This window comes from Pinus tabuliformis, chromosome 7 (genome assembly GCF_031772625.1).
Source record: "Pinus tabuliformis cultivar Carrire ecotype Pingquan chromosome 7, CPIR1, whole genome shotgun sequence".
NCBI lineage: Eukaryota > Viridiplantae > Streptophyta > Pinopsida > Pinales > Pinaceae > Pinus > Pinus tabuliformis.
The window spans coordinates 112,493,752-112,509,260 of NC_142293.1; positions in this window are offsets into that span (position 1 = coordinate 112,493,752).

Genomic DNA, 15,509 nt, shown 5'->3' on the forward strand with positions numbered 1-15,509 from the left:
AAGGCCCGGATCAAAGAACGGAGGCAGTTTTTGATGCGCGATTAGCGCCTACCGCTAATCGCGCCTGCTAAGAAAATTGTTCAGAAAGAAAAGTCCCTAACTTGCTTAGTCATCCACGAGTCCGGAAGTCGATATAGCAAAAGCAGAGGCAGTTGAAGAAGAATCTGGGTTGTTACCAAGCATACACGCAGTGAATTTGCCCAGCCAGAAGATGATTCTCAAAAATATCTTCTAGTTTACTAAAAAGAGGTGCCAGCGCTTGCCATTTCTATTTTCGTAGCTCAAACAAAAGCAGAAGACGACCAACCGACTCTTCCCAGGCAAATGTTGCATGCTCACAGGACTAAGGAGCAAATGCAGAAATAGTTAGAAATTAGATTCAATTTTTAGAAATAAGTTTGCTTAGATAAAGGGCAGTCATTTTAAACCGTATCCGAAATTTATGTAATTAAGTTATTTTAGTTAGCAGTATTTAAACCCTTCTCATGCATTTGGAGAAGGGTCTGGAAATTTGTCAAAAACTTGTCCTCAGAATATGCACTTCTGCACCCTCAGAGGAGGTTTTGATGAATGAATGGATCAAGGTTTATTAATTTTTGCATTTGATATCTGCTACTGATGTTGCACTTCTGTACTCTTGGTAGATATCAGAACAAGGAGAGATAAATCATTATTGCTTGAAGCTTATGAGTAGGACCAGTCATAAATGGTACTTTTATCTCTTGGCCATTTCTGCTTATATTCTTGAAGTGATATATAGTTTTTAGTTGTTTATATGTTATTGCATGAATGTGTGAGTTACCATTTGGCACTTTTGTACGGTGGAGTCATTTATTTATGTTTGATATATGAATAACTTATTATGCGATATGCTGTTCACAACTGTTTTGCCTAACTTTTTATGCTTGGTTCATCTTAATTGATTTCTATTCTTATGATAGTTGAATGATCTTTATTACCAGTTATTGTCTGAAATCTCTTTAGATCGCATAATAGAAGAAATACATCCCGGGTTACCATAGATTAGATGTGTTATTTTCATTAGATTACAATATCATAGAATTAGACTAAAGTAGCTTAGATTAGAACTTGTAGATCAACATCATCCAACTCTGCACACACACACCCTTAGATTGGGAAACTGGTCCCATTATCCCCAGTCGGACCCGCTATACCAAACGGATAAGGAGTTGCCAACCAAGGTCCGGACCGGGTGGGCATCCCCCTTGTTGTCGAGCCGATTTTCGGGGCCTCAACAGGTTCCAATGGTTAGAATCATTGGGAATAATGACATTTAATTTTCTAGACTTTTTAATGAGGTTTCCCTTAGAAGAAAGGGGAATTGAGCTTAGGTATATCCAATGGGAACCCCCTAATGTGAAAAGTTATGATAGTATGAAAAAACACCAAAAGAGTGACACCATGGTGTAATTGCATTATTGTTCTCATTAGATGTTTAAACATATATATTATCTACTATAATGGATCTCCAAAAAGTTATCAACAATCATTCCAAGGTATCTGGAGATATTCCTAAAGGTCTCCCACCTACTCAATATCATGACCATGTCATTCATTTGAAACCTAGAAGCATACCACCTAACATTAGACCTTACAATTATCTATATGCACAAAACAATGAAACTAAGCATATGATTTGTGAAATCTTAGAGGATGATATCATTCAACCTAACAAAATTTCTTTATCTTTATCGATGATGATGGTTACAAAAGAACGTGGTTCATGAAATACGCGTCTAAATAAATTAACATTGAGGTATTACGGTCCCTATAAGGTGTTACAAATATGTGAAAGTATGACCTAAAAATTGGAGTTTTCTCCATCTTCATGTGTGCATTTGAGATTCCATGTTTCTTTCTTAAAGAAGGTAATTGGTGACAGGATCTTAGTACAAACTATTTTACCAAAGATTAATGAGGAAGGGGAAATCATACTTGAGCTAGAAACAATCCTTGAAATAAGGATTAAGTAGCTAAGAAATAAAGCTATAAATAAGTACATAATCAAGTGGAAGAACTTATCAGTGGAAATGGAGAGATGGACAAATAATTTATTGATGGAAGACATGTAGCTAGTCAAGTTTTGAGGACAATACTTATTTGAAGAGAGGGGCATGTTAAGCCCTATACAAGCCCCATGTTAACCCTAAAACCATATATTAAGCCATAGATGATTGAGTTATTACATTTATGTTATTATATTATTACATTGTTACACCAAGGAGACCCGGTCTTAGAATCATCATATTTTGTCTAGTATTTTAGTCATAGTAAAAGGAGGTTCCACCTTCAAAATGGATTGTCTCCCTTGACTTGTTATCATTTCAAGGTGAAAGGTTCATAGAAAAAGATCAAAGAGACTATTTTTCAATTCTGATAAAAGTATAATAATGGACATAAATGTAGTGAGAAGAAATTATTATACATAGGCTATGTAGATGAAAATCAAGAATTAGAACCATCATAATATCTATAACTAGAAGAGACTACTCAAACAATATCCTGTCATGCATTGGCCAACATAAATGCTCGACAAAGTCTAAATATAGAAGCATATACTAAAATGAAAAATGTAATAGTGTTGCTTAATTCGGTTAGTATTATGTCGACAACCCAACCAACTCCCTTCTCATTTTCAAAATGATATGGGCTCCCCTCTTTCTATTGTATTTTGATTTCAATTTTTATAATTAATGTTTGAAGCATGGATCCTAATTTGGACTTTAATAAAACCTTTTGTTTGTGACTAGCATATTATATTAACCAAAACTCGATGCTTGTTTTTCCATTGTTGATTTTGGTTATTTATCTTGATTTTGTAGCAATAATGTAACCTATGTTCTTATATTATCCTATGTGGTTACACATATTAATAACCTAGCCAATCTCCATTATGAAAGTCCAGATTTTGGTTTATGTACATATATTCACATTGATCATGTTGCATTTCAATTGGTTCTGTGAATTTTCATTTGATTTATGTCTTTGTAATGTCCCCATTTTCAGTTTCCTCCATAGTACAACCAAGATGGATTTCTAGGGTATGTGATGACTAAGCCCCAAGAGTAGGATTACATCATCAGGGGTTCTAGAGGGGTTTTGAGGGATTTTTATGGGATCCGACAACATTCGCTTGGCATATTCATCATCAAGAACACTTCCACACAACTTATTTATGGTTCCATTGCTTTCTAATAATTCCCGTAAAATGGGGTTATTATTGAACATAACTTAATTAATTATGCTTAAGGTGGAATTTTGAGAGAAATATTTGACATAACACCTTAGTGTAATAGCTCGTTGGAACTGAAGCGAGAAGATCTACAGGATGTGATTTTAAGAAGTGATTTTTAGTGGCCACAAAGAGTATGGTGGGTGATTTACTATTTTCCCATATTAAAAATGACTTAATTAGTCATTTAATTAAGGAGTTGTCTATAATGCGACTTTTTGGAGTTTCCGGTGCCGGAATCTTGTGGAAAAATTTGAGGTGAAATCTTGATTTGTATTATTTAAAATAATTTTTTTACTGTATATATGGATTTAGCAACATTGAAAACCCCTAGGGCACTTCTGTTGTGTAGGATTGTGATTTCAATGAATTCCGACCGGATTTTAGAGAAATTAAACTGGAAAAATATACGAGAAATCCAAAAGAAAAACTTCCAAAAAGTCGCACTAAAGACAACTCCTTTAATTAAAAGGGAGAAAATTTATTAAAGGGAAAAGGCCAAAAGTGACTTAAATATATTAAAAAGTCACTTAAGATGAAGTCGAGGGGGAGCCTCTAGAATAATAATATAACAATAAAATAAAATACTTCTAGAAAACTGAATATCGATCTTTTGGGCCTTTAAAAGGAGGAGGAGATCATTTGAGGACAACTTTGTCTTGGGCATTTTTCTTCTATGTAGATTAGAGAATTTAGCTCTCTTCTATAGTAGTCCTAAGACGAAACCCCTCGGGTGATTAAGTGAGAGTGGATGAAAGCCCATTTCTCCCCTTGGTGGATTCATTCATAATTCATAGGCTGCACTCAACAATTTAGTTATTTTGGGAGGCTTGATATAATTAATAGCAAATATTTTTGGGAGTCTATCGTTTGAATCATTTCTAGTATTATATGTACTATTTTATTTAATAAAATAAGGTTGAGTTCTTCTACATGATTATCTTGACTATTCTTCAATTACATTATATTTCTTGTTTTTGTCGTTAATTTTGTGATTCAATTTGTGCAAATTGTTTGTAAAACTGATCGTGTGCTTTTTTTTGAATTTTTTGTATAATTTGGGATATTACAATAGTATTAGAGCTATGCATCTTGCCAACATGCTGATTTATTGCAAATAAACTCTAAAAAAGGTTTTGGGATCAAATCAGGGGTTTTAGGAAAAACTAGTTTTAAGTCATCAACCAAGATCACCCTAACTAGAATTTCCTCAATTTCGATGGTTCTCTATAACCACCCAAATTACCTAAAATTTCTTATTCCATAACTAATTTTTGAAAAAAAAAACCATTTTGAACTCTATTTTTGGTGAATTTTTTGTTTTTTGTCTTTTTTGTTTTTTGTTTTTTTTATTGTTGTTGTTTTTTTTTGGGAAACAAAAGATAATATTTTGACCCAATTATTTGTTAAAACCAAATATTTCACTTTTCGCCCAAGCTTTATATAAAGGACCGAAAGTTAAAAATCTTTTTTTGTAAAGGGGAACGATATCATTTGTTTGGTGCTAATTATTCTTTTGGAGATATATTCGCAAAGGTTCGAATATTTCAATGGGAAAATTAAATTGACAAGTTTGTGACAGAAAATTACATTAGGGCCAAGAATAATTCCATTTATAAAGGGATTGAAGGCCAACTTCGAGAGAATCCGTGTTTGTTGTTGAATTTACAGCCTAAGTCTCTGTGCCCAGCTCGTTGAATTTTCCATTTTACAATTCTGGAGCTACCATTTTTCTTTACTTGTTGGTTGGATTTTCATGTATAAAGTTACTTTGCAAAGTCAAACTACTTCTTCCTAGAGGCCTAGTTCATCTTGTAAAGAGGTTGTATTTCCTGTTTAATGCTTCAGGTAATTCTCAGAAGAAGGCCGAGTGGTCAGTCCCAGAGGCCAAGCTTATTTTTTGTGCAGAATTTAGTTTTATCTTCTCATTGGAGATTAATCTCAGGGAGCCAGTTCCTAACTTGCAAAGATTATAAGTAACAAATTACATCTCCAAGTCTGGTCTATTGAAGAGTTGAATTAATCAACATGCCAAGATAGTGGATTAAACTGCTCAATTCTCCAAGGAATTAGGAGCTAAGAATTTATCTATGCCAAGGCCAAATATTCATGTTATTAAAGGGGTCATGGGCATAGAAAATCAAATTCGTGTTTATTAAAGGGGGCCATGAAACATAAAGGCAGTAACCAAATATTTGTTTCAGCTAAAATATTAATTCTCAGGAAGTTGGTCGAGAGCTTTACATTTTTTTTACAAGCCGAGAATTTCTTTGAGGTGACTATGAGCTTACATTTTGGGCTGATATGCATATTTTTGGGTAATTTGAAAAGGAAGAATAAATATTTACATTACTGCAACATTCATTTTCTTGGTGAAGATAATTGTGCAGATATCATATGGCCATTTTCCTATATGTTGAGTTGTTTATATAAGCAATTATTGAAACCTATGCAATTAAATTTTGATGGATAAATGAGAACACACACCTACAAACTGTTTGATGAAAGTACCCAGTGAAAACTCAGTTATATTAAAAAAAATTAGCACTAGTCGGGATCAATTTTCCCGTGGGAGTTGTTAGCCTCCTGTCGCAACAGGTGTTCATTTTTCATGATTGATAGTTGAAAGTGCCAAATATGTCATACTTTGCATGCTGCAATGCTCCATATTTCCAAAAGAGGCCATGAAAGTGTGCCAGTCTAAACGCCACTGCTGTATTCCAAATTTTGATGAGCTAATCTTTTTTGAAGATTTTTTTTTTGTTAAGGGAAGGCCAAACAGCTTAATCTTGGCCTCCCTATGTTTCAATCTCTTGTTTTAGAATATAGAGAATCATTATCTGTCCAAACAGCTTAATCTTGGCAGATTTGTAGATAGGTAGAGAAACATAGGAGCCCAACTGCTTAATCTGGGCCCTTGGAAGAAATAAGTGTAGATTTAGATAGGAGGATAGCAAAAAAAGAAAAAAGATAAAAGGGGATAATCAGGGTCTGCAAGTCCAAGTGCACCCATGCAAAAAGAAGAAAAAATGCTAGGTAAGTAGGCTGGGTAAGTAATTTTATGGTTGCAAAATCAAGTTGTGTGGTTCATTTCATGTTTTCAAATGTTATATCTATTCAGATCACAAGTGCAAGGCAATTCCCCTTTGGAGGAGCTCAAGCGAGGCTTGTCTAACTCCCCCTTCTTCTCATTCCCCAAATCACTCACTAACATCCCCTTGAGGAACTTGGGATCTGCCCAACCAGTCCTGTTATCACTTCATTTTTGTAAAGCACCAAGTCAAGCTTTGACTTTCTTCTATGAAAAGGAGCCACATTTCTTGTGCAAAAATCATGTCTCCACAGTTCATTCACTCCCTATGTCTAAGTTTCAGCTCACAAACTTAGCCTCCCCCCTACACTTCACCTCACAAATTCATATTAACTCCTAACTCTATTATCTAGCTCCCTAGGTCATTTCCCCATCCCCTATTATACAAAAAAGCTATAAAACCCCCAAAAATATTAAATAGCCCCTCCCTTTGGCACTATAGCCATATTTCCTAAGTCCGGGAAATGCTAAGTTCATTTGAGGCTTGGCATTAGCCCTTCCGCATCCTAACCCAGGGTTAATTTGACATTCGGTTAAATTAACAACCACAGTTCCCCCCCACACATAAAATTTACACTATCCTCCACGCATACATTCCATTTGGGATTAATTTGATATTCGATCAAATTAATAACCACCCGCGCCCACTTACAAACCCATAAAACCCGCGTTAACCAAAGTTTTAGCCCCCTTTTTTGGCATAAATATTGTTTTATATACGCGCGGGCCCTGTCCCTAACCCTCTGCCGCCTTGTCTGTCCTGTCATTCGTTCGATTGACCGCACCATAGATCAACGGTGGGCAGGTCTTTTGGTGCCCCAACATGCCGAGGGTTAGCATCCAGGAGATGGGCGGTTTTCCCATCGTACTCCCGCCACGCGTCGCCCTCCCGGCTGTGGCGAAGCCCCCTCCTCCGAAACCGCTTCTGCGCAAAAAGCGATGTGACATGAAACTGGATACCGCCCTCCCCTGTGTGATGTCGACGCCACGTCTCCCCCATGACGTCATAATCCTGCGTCGGCCTCCTGCCACCATGTCCTTGCCACATCACTGCCACGTCACCCGGTCGTACTGCTGACGTCACCCTACCACATCACTGTCGTACTAGGACCCATCGTTGACGTCATGCTGACATCTCATGAAAAAGAGTGAAGCGTGAAATATGCACAACGGATGCCCGGAATGAAGAACCGAGGCAATTTTTGATGGCCAAAATGGAAGCCCCCTCATGGCACGGCTATCAACAGGGCCCGAAAATCGCAAAATGACAAGAATTTCTTCGCACAGGATTCAGAAAAGGGGCAAAGACAGTTCTAAAGCAAGCAGAGGGCCGAATAACAGCCACGAAAGGTCGATGGAACAGTTTAAAGAGTATCAGAGGTGAGAAAAGGCACACATTCAGTGCCAAAGCATATCAAGGAAGCGACAAAGAGTATCAGTCAAATGTTTTTAATGGAAATCTTTATTTCCCAAAGCAGGTGAACATTGAATGGCCTCCAACAAAGTCAAAGAAAGCGGTGAAAGCCCATCAAAGCTCTCCGATCACAGTCAAAGTATTTAAAGCCACCGAACAGCAATGGATCAAAACCCAAAGCACATTTATGGCTAAGTGATCAGCATAGATCCATAAAGACAACACATTAACTCTTTTTTGATACAACTACCCCCAGCGCAGCTCGAAGATATTTTCTCGCATTTATTTTAGACATATGTTAGGTTAAATGCACTTATTACAACAGATCTATCTGAGATGTGATTTTTCTAGATATTTTACTTATAAAACCACCCTAATTCACTGTTTAAAGGGTTGGTTGGTTGTATAGCTCCAAGAGAGACTCGCTCTGTATACTTGATGTTTTCATTAATCAAAGACTGCTGAAAAGTTTGGAGGATCGATTGTCTACTGTGCTACTAACGTTTTGAAGAATGAATATGGAATTCTTGTGCTGCAACATGACTCAATAAGTGTTTCTTATCTCTGTTTTAAATTCATATATGTTTTATCATACATATATCACCATCTAAGTTACAGAAAGAAAGATTAGTTTAGAATTTGCATGGCTGCACTCTATGCTCAGTTTCTGTGACTTCTATATGTTTTCTTCTGATTCAGGCATAAATATGAATTCCTCATGGCTCGTATTTGCTCTGTTTCATTCATTTTTGACAGTTATCTAGGGATTCTTTATTGCTCCTAGATAGAGCTCATTCACCTTCCCTCTGTTAAGCTGAAAGAGAGATTCTTAACTGCCTCTCATTCCTTAGCCTTCAATCCATCTCCATTTAGCTTGAAAGTTGTTTCATGTGTAACTGTCTTGCTCCATATTCCTCTTGTGACCAAGAAAATGCACCAGCAGTCCTATTCCATGACTCCACGCCCAATGGTTTGTACTTATCATACTATACATTTCCTCTCTGCTTGAAAGCATCATCCTTCCCACCAAACTTAAACAAAACCCCTTGAACTCAATAACTAGCCTAAAACCATCATCAACAAAGTTAAATTATAAAGAGAGAGCCCTCTCTGATTGCAGGTAGGCTAGGACCTGCAGTCCAAAGATTGGTTTGTGGTTACCTCGGCCGTATTCCCTTGGGAGTCAAAGGGAACAACCTGAGTGATAACATAATGGCGACTCTACTGGGGACAACAATGAATTTTCCAATTGCTGCATATTCCTTAAAACTACAGATGAAGCCTGAATGTCAGTCAGGAAGCCTTTGAAACTATTCTTTCTTTGCATTTACAGGAGTAAACAAATGCTGCTTCAGTCAATCTTCATGCTAGTTTTAAGTTATAGATAGCTATTCCAAAATTTGATCAGTTCCTTGCTAATTCTAAAAACATTCAAAGAAAATACCAAAACAAGTTCAGAATCTAGCTCCCAAAAGGAATTCACATTATACAAGGTCAAATCCAGACCCAAATCCCCCAGCTGCTTTTGAAAATCCCAATTTAATCCCAAGGAACCTCAGGAAGCTAGAGCAAAGAGAGGATTTTGTTGATTCTAGCCCTGAAACAGTTCAGCCAAGCTGTGTTCCAACCCCTGTCAAAGTTTTATTTCGTTCAACCCCCACTTCCCCTTGTTCATCATCCACATCTCAAAGCACTCCTTCCACACCTTCATTTACTACACATACTACCATTACCACCATTGTTGTTACAGCTGTTCCAGCTGTTCCTGTTGTTCCACTTATCCCTGTAAACATGGCCAATAGATATGCGCCCTTGCAATTACCTGCAAATCCTGGGGCTATGCCTCAGGATTACCAAACTAAAATCACATATTTTGACGGAACTAGTTCTTGCACAACCCTTCAGCATACCAAGAAAATACAAGACTATTTTGAGAACTACAAGATAGATGATGATAGCGTGAGAATGAATATTTTCGTCCAAAGTTTGACAGGTGATGTCAGGACTTGGTTTAGAGCACTCACAACCAATTCCATAGCAGACCCAGAAGCCTTATATCAGTCATTTATCAATAGATGGGAGAAAAAGAAAGATCCATTGCACATATTATCTGCATATGACACCATCAAAAGAGGCCCTCAAGAGTCTGTCTTGGACTATTGTGCAAGATTTAATAATGTTTATAACGCAATACCACAGAACTTAAGGCCTCCACCTGATCTTGCTTTGTATAAATTTCCTGATGGTTTTGACACTGACATGGCTTATCAGTTAAGGGAAAGAACCCCTCAAACCCTTGCAGACATGCAAAATGTTGTTGTTAGCATAGAGGAAAATCTAACTGCCAAAAGAAATAGAGCTAGAACCGAGAGAAGAACCACCTTTAAAGAAGAACCCTCAACCTTAGACCAAAAGCTGGATGCTATTATCAGTGGCATGCAGAGGCTGGGAGATAGAGTGGAGAGTGTTGAGAGAAAATCATCATGGGATGGACAACAACCTAATACCATAAGGAACCCAAATTTCAAGAAAACGCAGAACACAAATGCTGGTAGGTCTAGCCCAGACCATGATGTAAGGCCTCCTTTTCATGAAAATTATGCTGAAGCATCTACATCTAGTGAGCCCACAGAGGACACTCACATGAACTTGGTGGATTTGAAGGCTGAGCAAAAAATTTTCCTAACTCAACAAGACCAAGATGAGCATGACTTTAATCGATTTCAAACTAAAACTGGTGAGTCTTTTGATTTTAAACAAGGCTATGATACTGCTATCTATGAGGTCCACAAACAATATACGCCGAGGACAAGAACCATAGATGTGCCCGAAAAGGTTAAACCAAATGATACCAAGCAGCTGAAGAAGATCAAAGAAAAGGTTGCCCTCATAGAAACTGCTGATAAAACAGTTCCTAATCCAAAGGATATCACCATAGAGGATGTCACAGACATGCAGTCCTCTAATGATCAGCCTCTGCCACCTTCTTCCTTGAAAAAGAAGTTGAACATCGTTCCAAAAAGCCCTCCTAAAACTGAAAAGCTGCAAGCAATCACTTCCCATAACGCTGATAAACAAGACCAAATCGCTGATACTCCAATGGAAAAAGGGAAGCCTACCTCTCACAATACTAAAACCCAATTTGAAAAATCATTCGATTTAGAGGCAGAAATAGGTAAATTGAAGATATCTGTCCCCCTCTCGGAACTCGCTAAACATGATGTGTATAGGCAACAGATTCAAAGATCACTTCAAAAGCGAGAAGTCAAGGATGATGTGAATGTTCTAGATGATACCCTAGAATTGCTGTTCAGTCCAGAAGTTAATGGAAAATCAACATATGGATATGTTCTACCCTTTTATGTCAGTTTGCACATACATGACAAAGTCTTGCACAATGCTATGTTTGACTTAGGTGCCTCGCACAATCTTCTGCCCAAAGCTGTAATGGAGAAGCTGAACCTTGATGTTATAAGACCCTACAAAGATCTATTCTCCTTTGACTCAAGTCAAGTCAAGTGTTTAGGCCTCATCAAAGACTTGTGTGTCTCCTTAGTCCAATATCCCAACAAGACAATCCTTATGGATGTGGTGGTTGTTGACATTCCTCCAAAGTATGGCATGCTATTGTCAAGATCTTGGGGAGAAAAACTCCAAGGATCCCTCCAATTAGACCTCTTTTATGCCACTATATCTGTCTTTGGGCAACCAAAGAGACTATATAGAGAAACACTCATGAAATATGTGGTGACTAGTGAGGACAAGCCCCAAAATTTTCCTATTCACTCAATCCATTCTGATATGGATTCTTTTATTTTATTTAATGATGAAACAAGTCCTCCAACTAATGTTAAGCCGTTGGCTTTAGAACTGGATGCACACATCAATGAAGAATTGGTTGCCCATACTGATAAAACTGTCAAAACAACAGATGCAACCAACATACAAGAAGAACCTCCCCAAACAGAAATTTCAAATCTACCAATCCTAAAATGACTGAAACTCTTGATACTAACCACAAGCAAGAAATCACATGGTATTTAGAGTTTGATGGCTCTGTTAACAAGTTAGGAGCAGGGGCAGGTGTCTGGATTCACAAAACACATAACAATCATGCAGAAGGCCATGCCTACAGACTAAATTTCAAATGCACCAATAACATGGCAGAGTATGAGGCTCTCCTTTTAGGCCTCAAACTGCTCAAAGCTCTAGGGGCTGCAAAAGTGTCTATTCTAGTTGACTCTGATTTAATCATACAACAAATGAAAGGCAACTTTGTCACTAATGACAATAGAATGAGGGCCTATAGGACTGCTGCCACTAATATACTCAATGCATTCACTGAATCCAAGCTTGCCAAGATTTCAAGAAATCATAACATTCATGCACACAACCTAGCCACTTTTGCAAGTACATGCAAGCTTCCCTTTGAGCCAAATCACCATTTTACTGCTGAGATAAAACATAGGCCTGCTATCCCAAATAATGTTAAAGATTGGCAAGTGTTCGAAAATGATGCCCAGATTAACAATTTCCTCACTCTTGAGCATGAGTTTTCAAATATGAACATTGACATAGATGCTATGACAGATGAAAAACAACAAACAAATGAAGATCAATAGGTTGTAATAGCTTTAATAGCCAAACAAATGCTGAACCCAATTGTTTTTGACAATGCAAACATAGAAGAGCTGAAACAGATGCATTTGGAGGAAATAGCCGAAACTGAGGCCGAGATCGTTGATCTAAAAGATAACTTTCTCCCTGCTGGCCTCACTCCATTAGAAGATATGTTTGATGCTAATGATGTTCCCAAAAAGCCAAAAATATAGCCCCTAAACACTGCTATAGAAGAACACAACATTGGGACAGTAGACAAGCCCAAAATGATCAAACTATCTCAATCTTTGCCACCCGATCAAAAACCCAAATATGTTGATTTGTTCAAAGAATTCCAAGATGTATTTGGTTGGAGTTATGAGGACTTGAAGTCCTATGAAACCTTAATAATCCAACACACCATTCCCTTAAAACCAAACCAAAAGCCCTTCAAACAAAAACTGAGGAGAATCAATCCTGTGCTTCTCCCTTTGATTGAAAAGGAAGTGAAAAGAATGTTTGAAGCAGGCATAATTTCACCCATCAGATTTTTTGAATGGGTATCCAATCTTGTTCCCAAGAAAAAAGACAGGTGAAATTAAGCTATGTGTAGATCTTAGAAATTTGAACCAAGTCTCCCTAAAAGACCACTACCCATTGCCCAAAATGGACCACATTCTACAGAGAGTAGTGGGGTCATCTAGAATCTCTTTGCTAGATGGCTTTTCAAGTTTCAATCAAATACTGGTTCACCTGGATGACCAAGACAAGACAACTTTTACCACACCTTGGGGAACATTTAAGTATGTGAAGATGCCTTGCGGACTTAAAAACACTGGTGCAACCTTTAAAAGGGCAATGGACATTGCATTTGCCAAGGAAATACATGATTTCCTAGTTGTATACCTCGATGACTTAATCCCTTTCTCCAAATCTGATCAAGAGCACCTAAAACATTTGAGGCAAATATTCATGACATGTAGGAAATACGGCATTTCCTTGAACCCCAAGAAGTCTCTCTTTGGCCTTGAGGAAGGCAAACTTCTTGGCCATATCATATCAAAGGATGGGATTAGAATAGATCCTGAAAGAATCCAAGCCATTTTGCAAATCCCATATCCAAGAAATATAAAAGAATTGCAAGCATTCCTTGGGAAGATTAATTTCCTAAGGAGATTTATCCCAAATCTAGCTGAACTGATAAGACTATTAAGCAACATGTTAAAAAAGGATGCCAAGGTAAAATGGTCTCTTGAAACCAAACAAGCCTTTGAGAGTATCAAATCTGCCTTAACCCAAGCTCCAGTCCTCACAAGTCCTCAATTTGATAGGGACTTTATCATATTCTCATTCGCATCTCATCACGCCATAGCTGCTGTCCTTTTGCAAAAGGATGATCAAGGAGCTGAAAAGCCAATTTCCTTTTTCAGCCGAGCCTTAAGAGATGCCCCTTTAAAGTACCAAATCATGGAGAAGCAGGCCTATGCCCTTGTTAAAGCAGTCAAAGATTTCTGAGTTTACATTTTATATTCACATGTGATTGCCTATGTCCCAAATGCTGTTGTGAAAGACATATTAACCCAAGAGGGGTTAGAGGGAAAAAGAGGCAAGCGGATTACTAACATCCTTGAGTATGACATAGAAATAAAACCAGCCAAGCTCATAAAGGGACAAGGTTTAGCCAAACTGATGTCCGAAACAAACTTTCAAGCCTTAGACATTAACCAACTAGACAATGAACAGGAGCTGGCGACTCCACAGATCAGTGAAACATTTTTGCAATCCCCATGGTATGTTGATATATGCTTTGTATTGTTAAACCTGTTTGCTCCCCTAGGATTGTCCAGAACCAAGAAAACATATTTAAAGATGAAAGCTTCAAAGTTTTGTGTCATAGATGGTGCTTTATTTTGGAAAAATTATGAAGGCATATTGCTTAACTATTTAACCATGAATGAAACTAACAATGTCATGAAAGAATTCCATGCAGGGGACTGTGGAGGACATCTATATTGGAATTTCGCTGCTGATAAAATTTTAAGGGCTGGTTTCTATTGGCCCTCTTTATTTGCAGATGTAAAGAAGTTTGCTATCTCATGTCATAAATGCCAAATCTTTGAGGGCAAAAGAAAGCTATTACCCTTGCCCCTTAAGCCCATCTCAACCGAGAAACCTTTTCAACAATGGGGTCTTGACTTCATTGGGGAAATCCACCCCTCTTCCTCAGGCTAGCACAAGTGGATTTTAACAACCATCGACTATTTCACTAAATGGATTGAAGCCATCCCATGCAGACAGGCCAATGACTCCATCATTATCCAATTCCTTGAGTGCAATATCCTTTCCAGATTTGGCTACCCTGAGAAGATCATTACTGACAATGCTGTTGCTTTCAAATCCAAAAAGAATGATCAATTTTTGCCATAAATTTCACATTACCTTGGGCCATTCCACAGCCTATTACCCTCAAGGTAATGGCTTGGCCGAGTCATCTAACAAGAGCCTGATTAATATTATCAAGAAGATCTTAGAAGAAAACAAAAAGAACTGGCATAGAAAGCTCACAAATGCCCTATGGGCAAACAGACTTTCAACAAAGAAATCCATTGGGATGAGCCCTTATGAGTTGGTGTATGGCATGGAGGCCAGATTTCCTTCTTCCTTGGGCATTCCTATCATCAAGCTATTACAAGAGGTCCAGGCAGAACCAAATAATATTCGACGAAGAATAAACCAGACCATTCATCTTCAGCAAACAAGAGAACAGGTCTATAATAGAGCTCAAATTTTGCAAGAGAAGCTCAAAAAGATGTTTGATAAGAGAGCTAAGGCTGAAGATTTCTGTGTTGGCAACAAAGTTCTAAGGTGGGATTCATGAAGAGAAGACAAGGACAAACATGCAAAATTTGATTTTTTATGGAAAGGGCCATTCGTTATTTATGTTGTTCAGGGAAATAACACATATTTCCTCAAATCTGTAGAGGGCAGCTCTGCTGAAGAAGGCCTTGTTAATGGCCGAATGTTAAAACATTACCATGATCCCTTTTAAGGGATACAATGCAGCTCTGTATATATCTCTTTGTACATTGATATTTGTATATATCAGCACTTTGTTTTTATTTTTGTGTAAGCAGTCTGATTGTTAGAGGAGC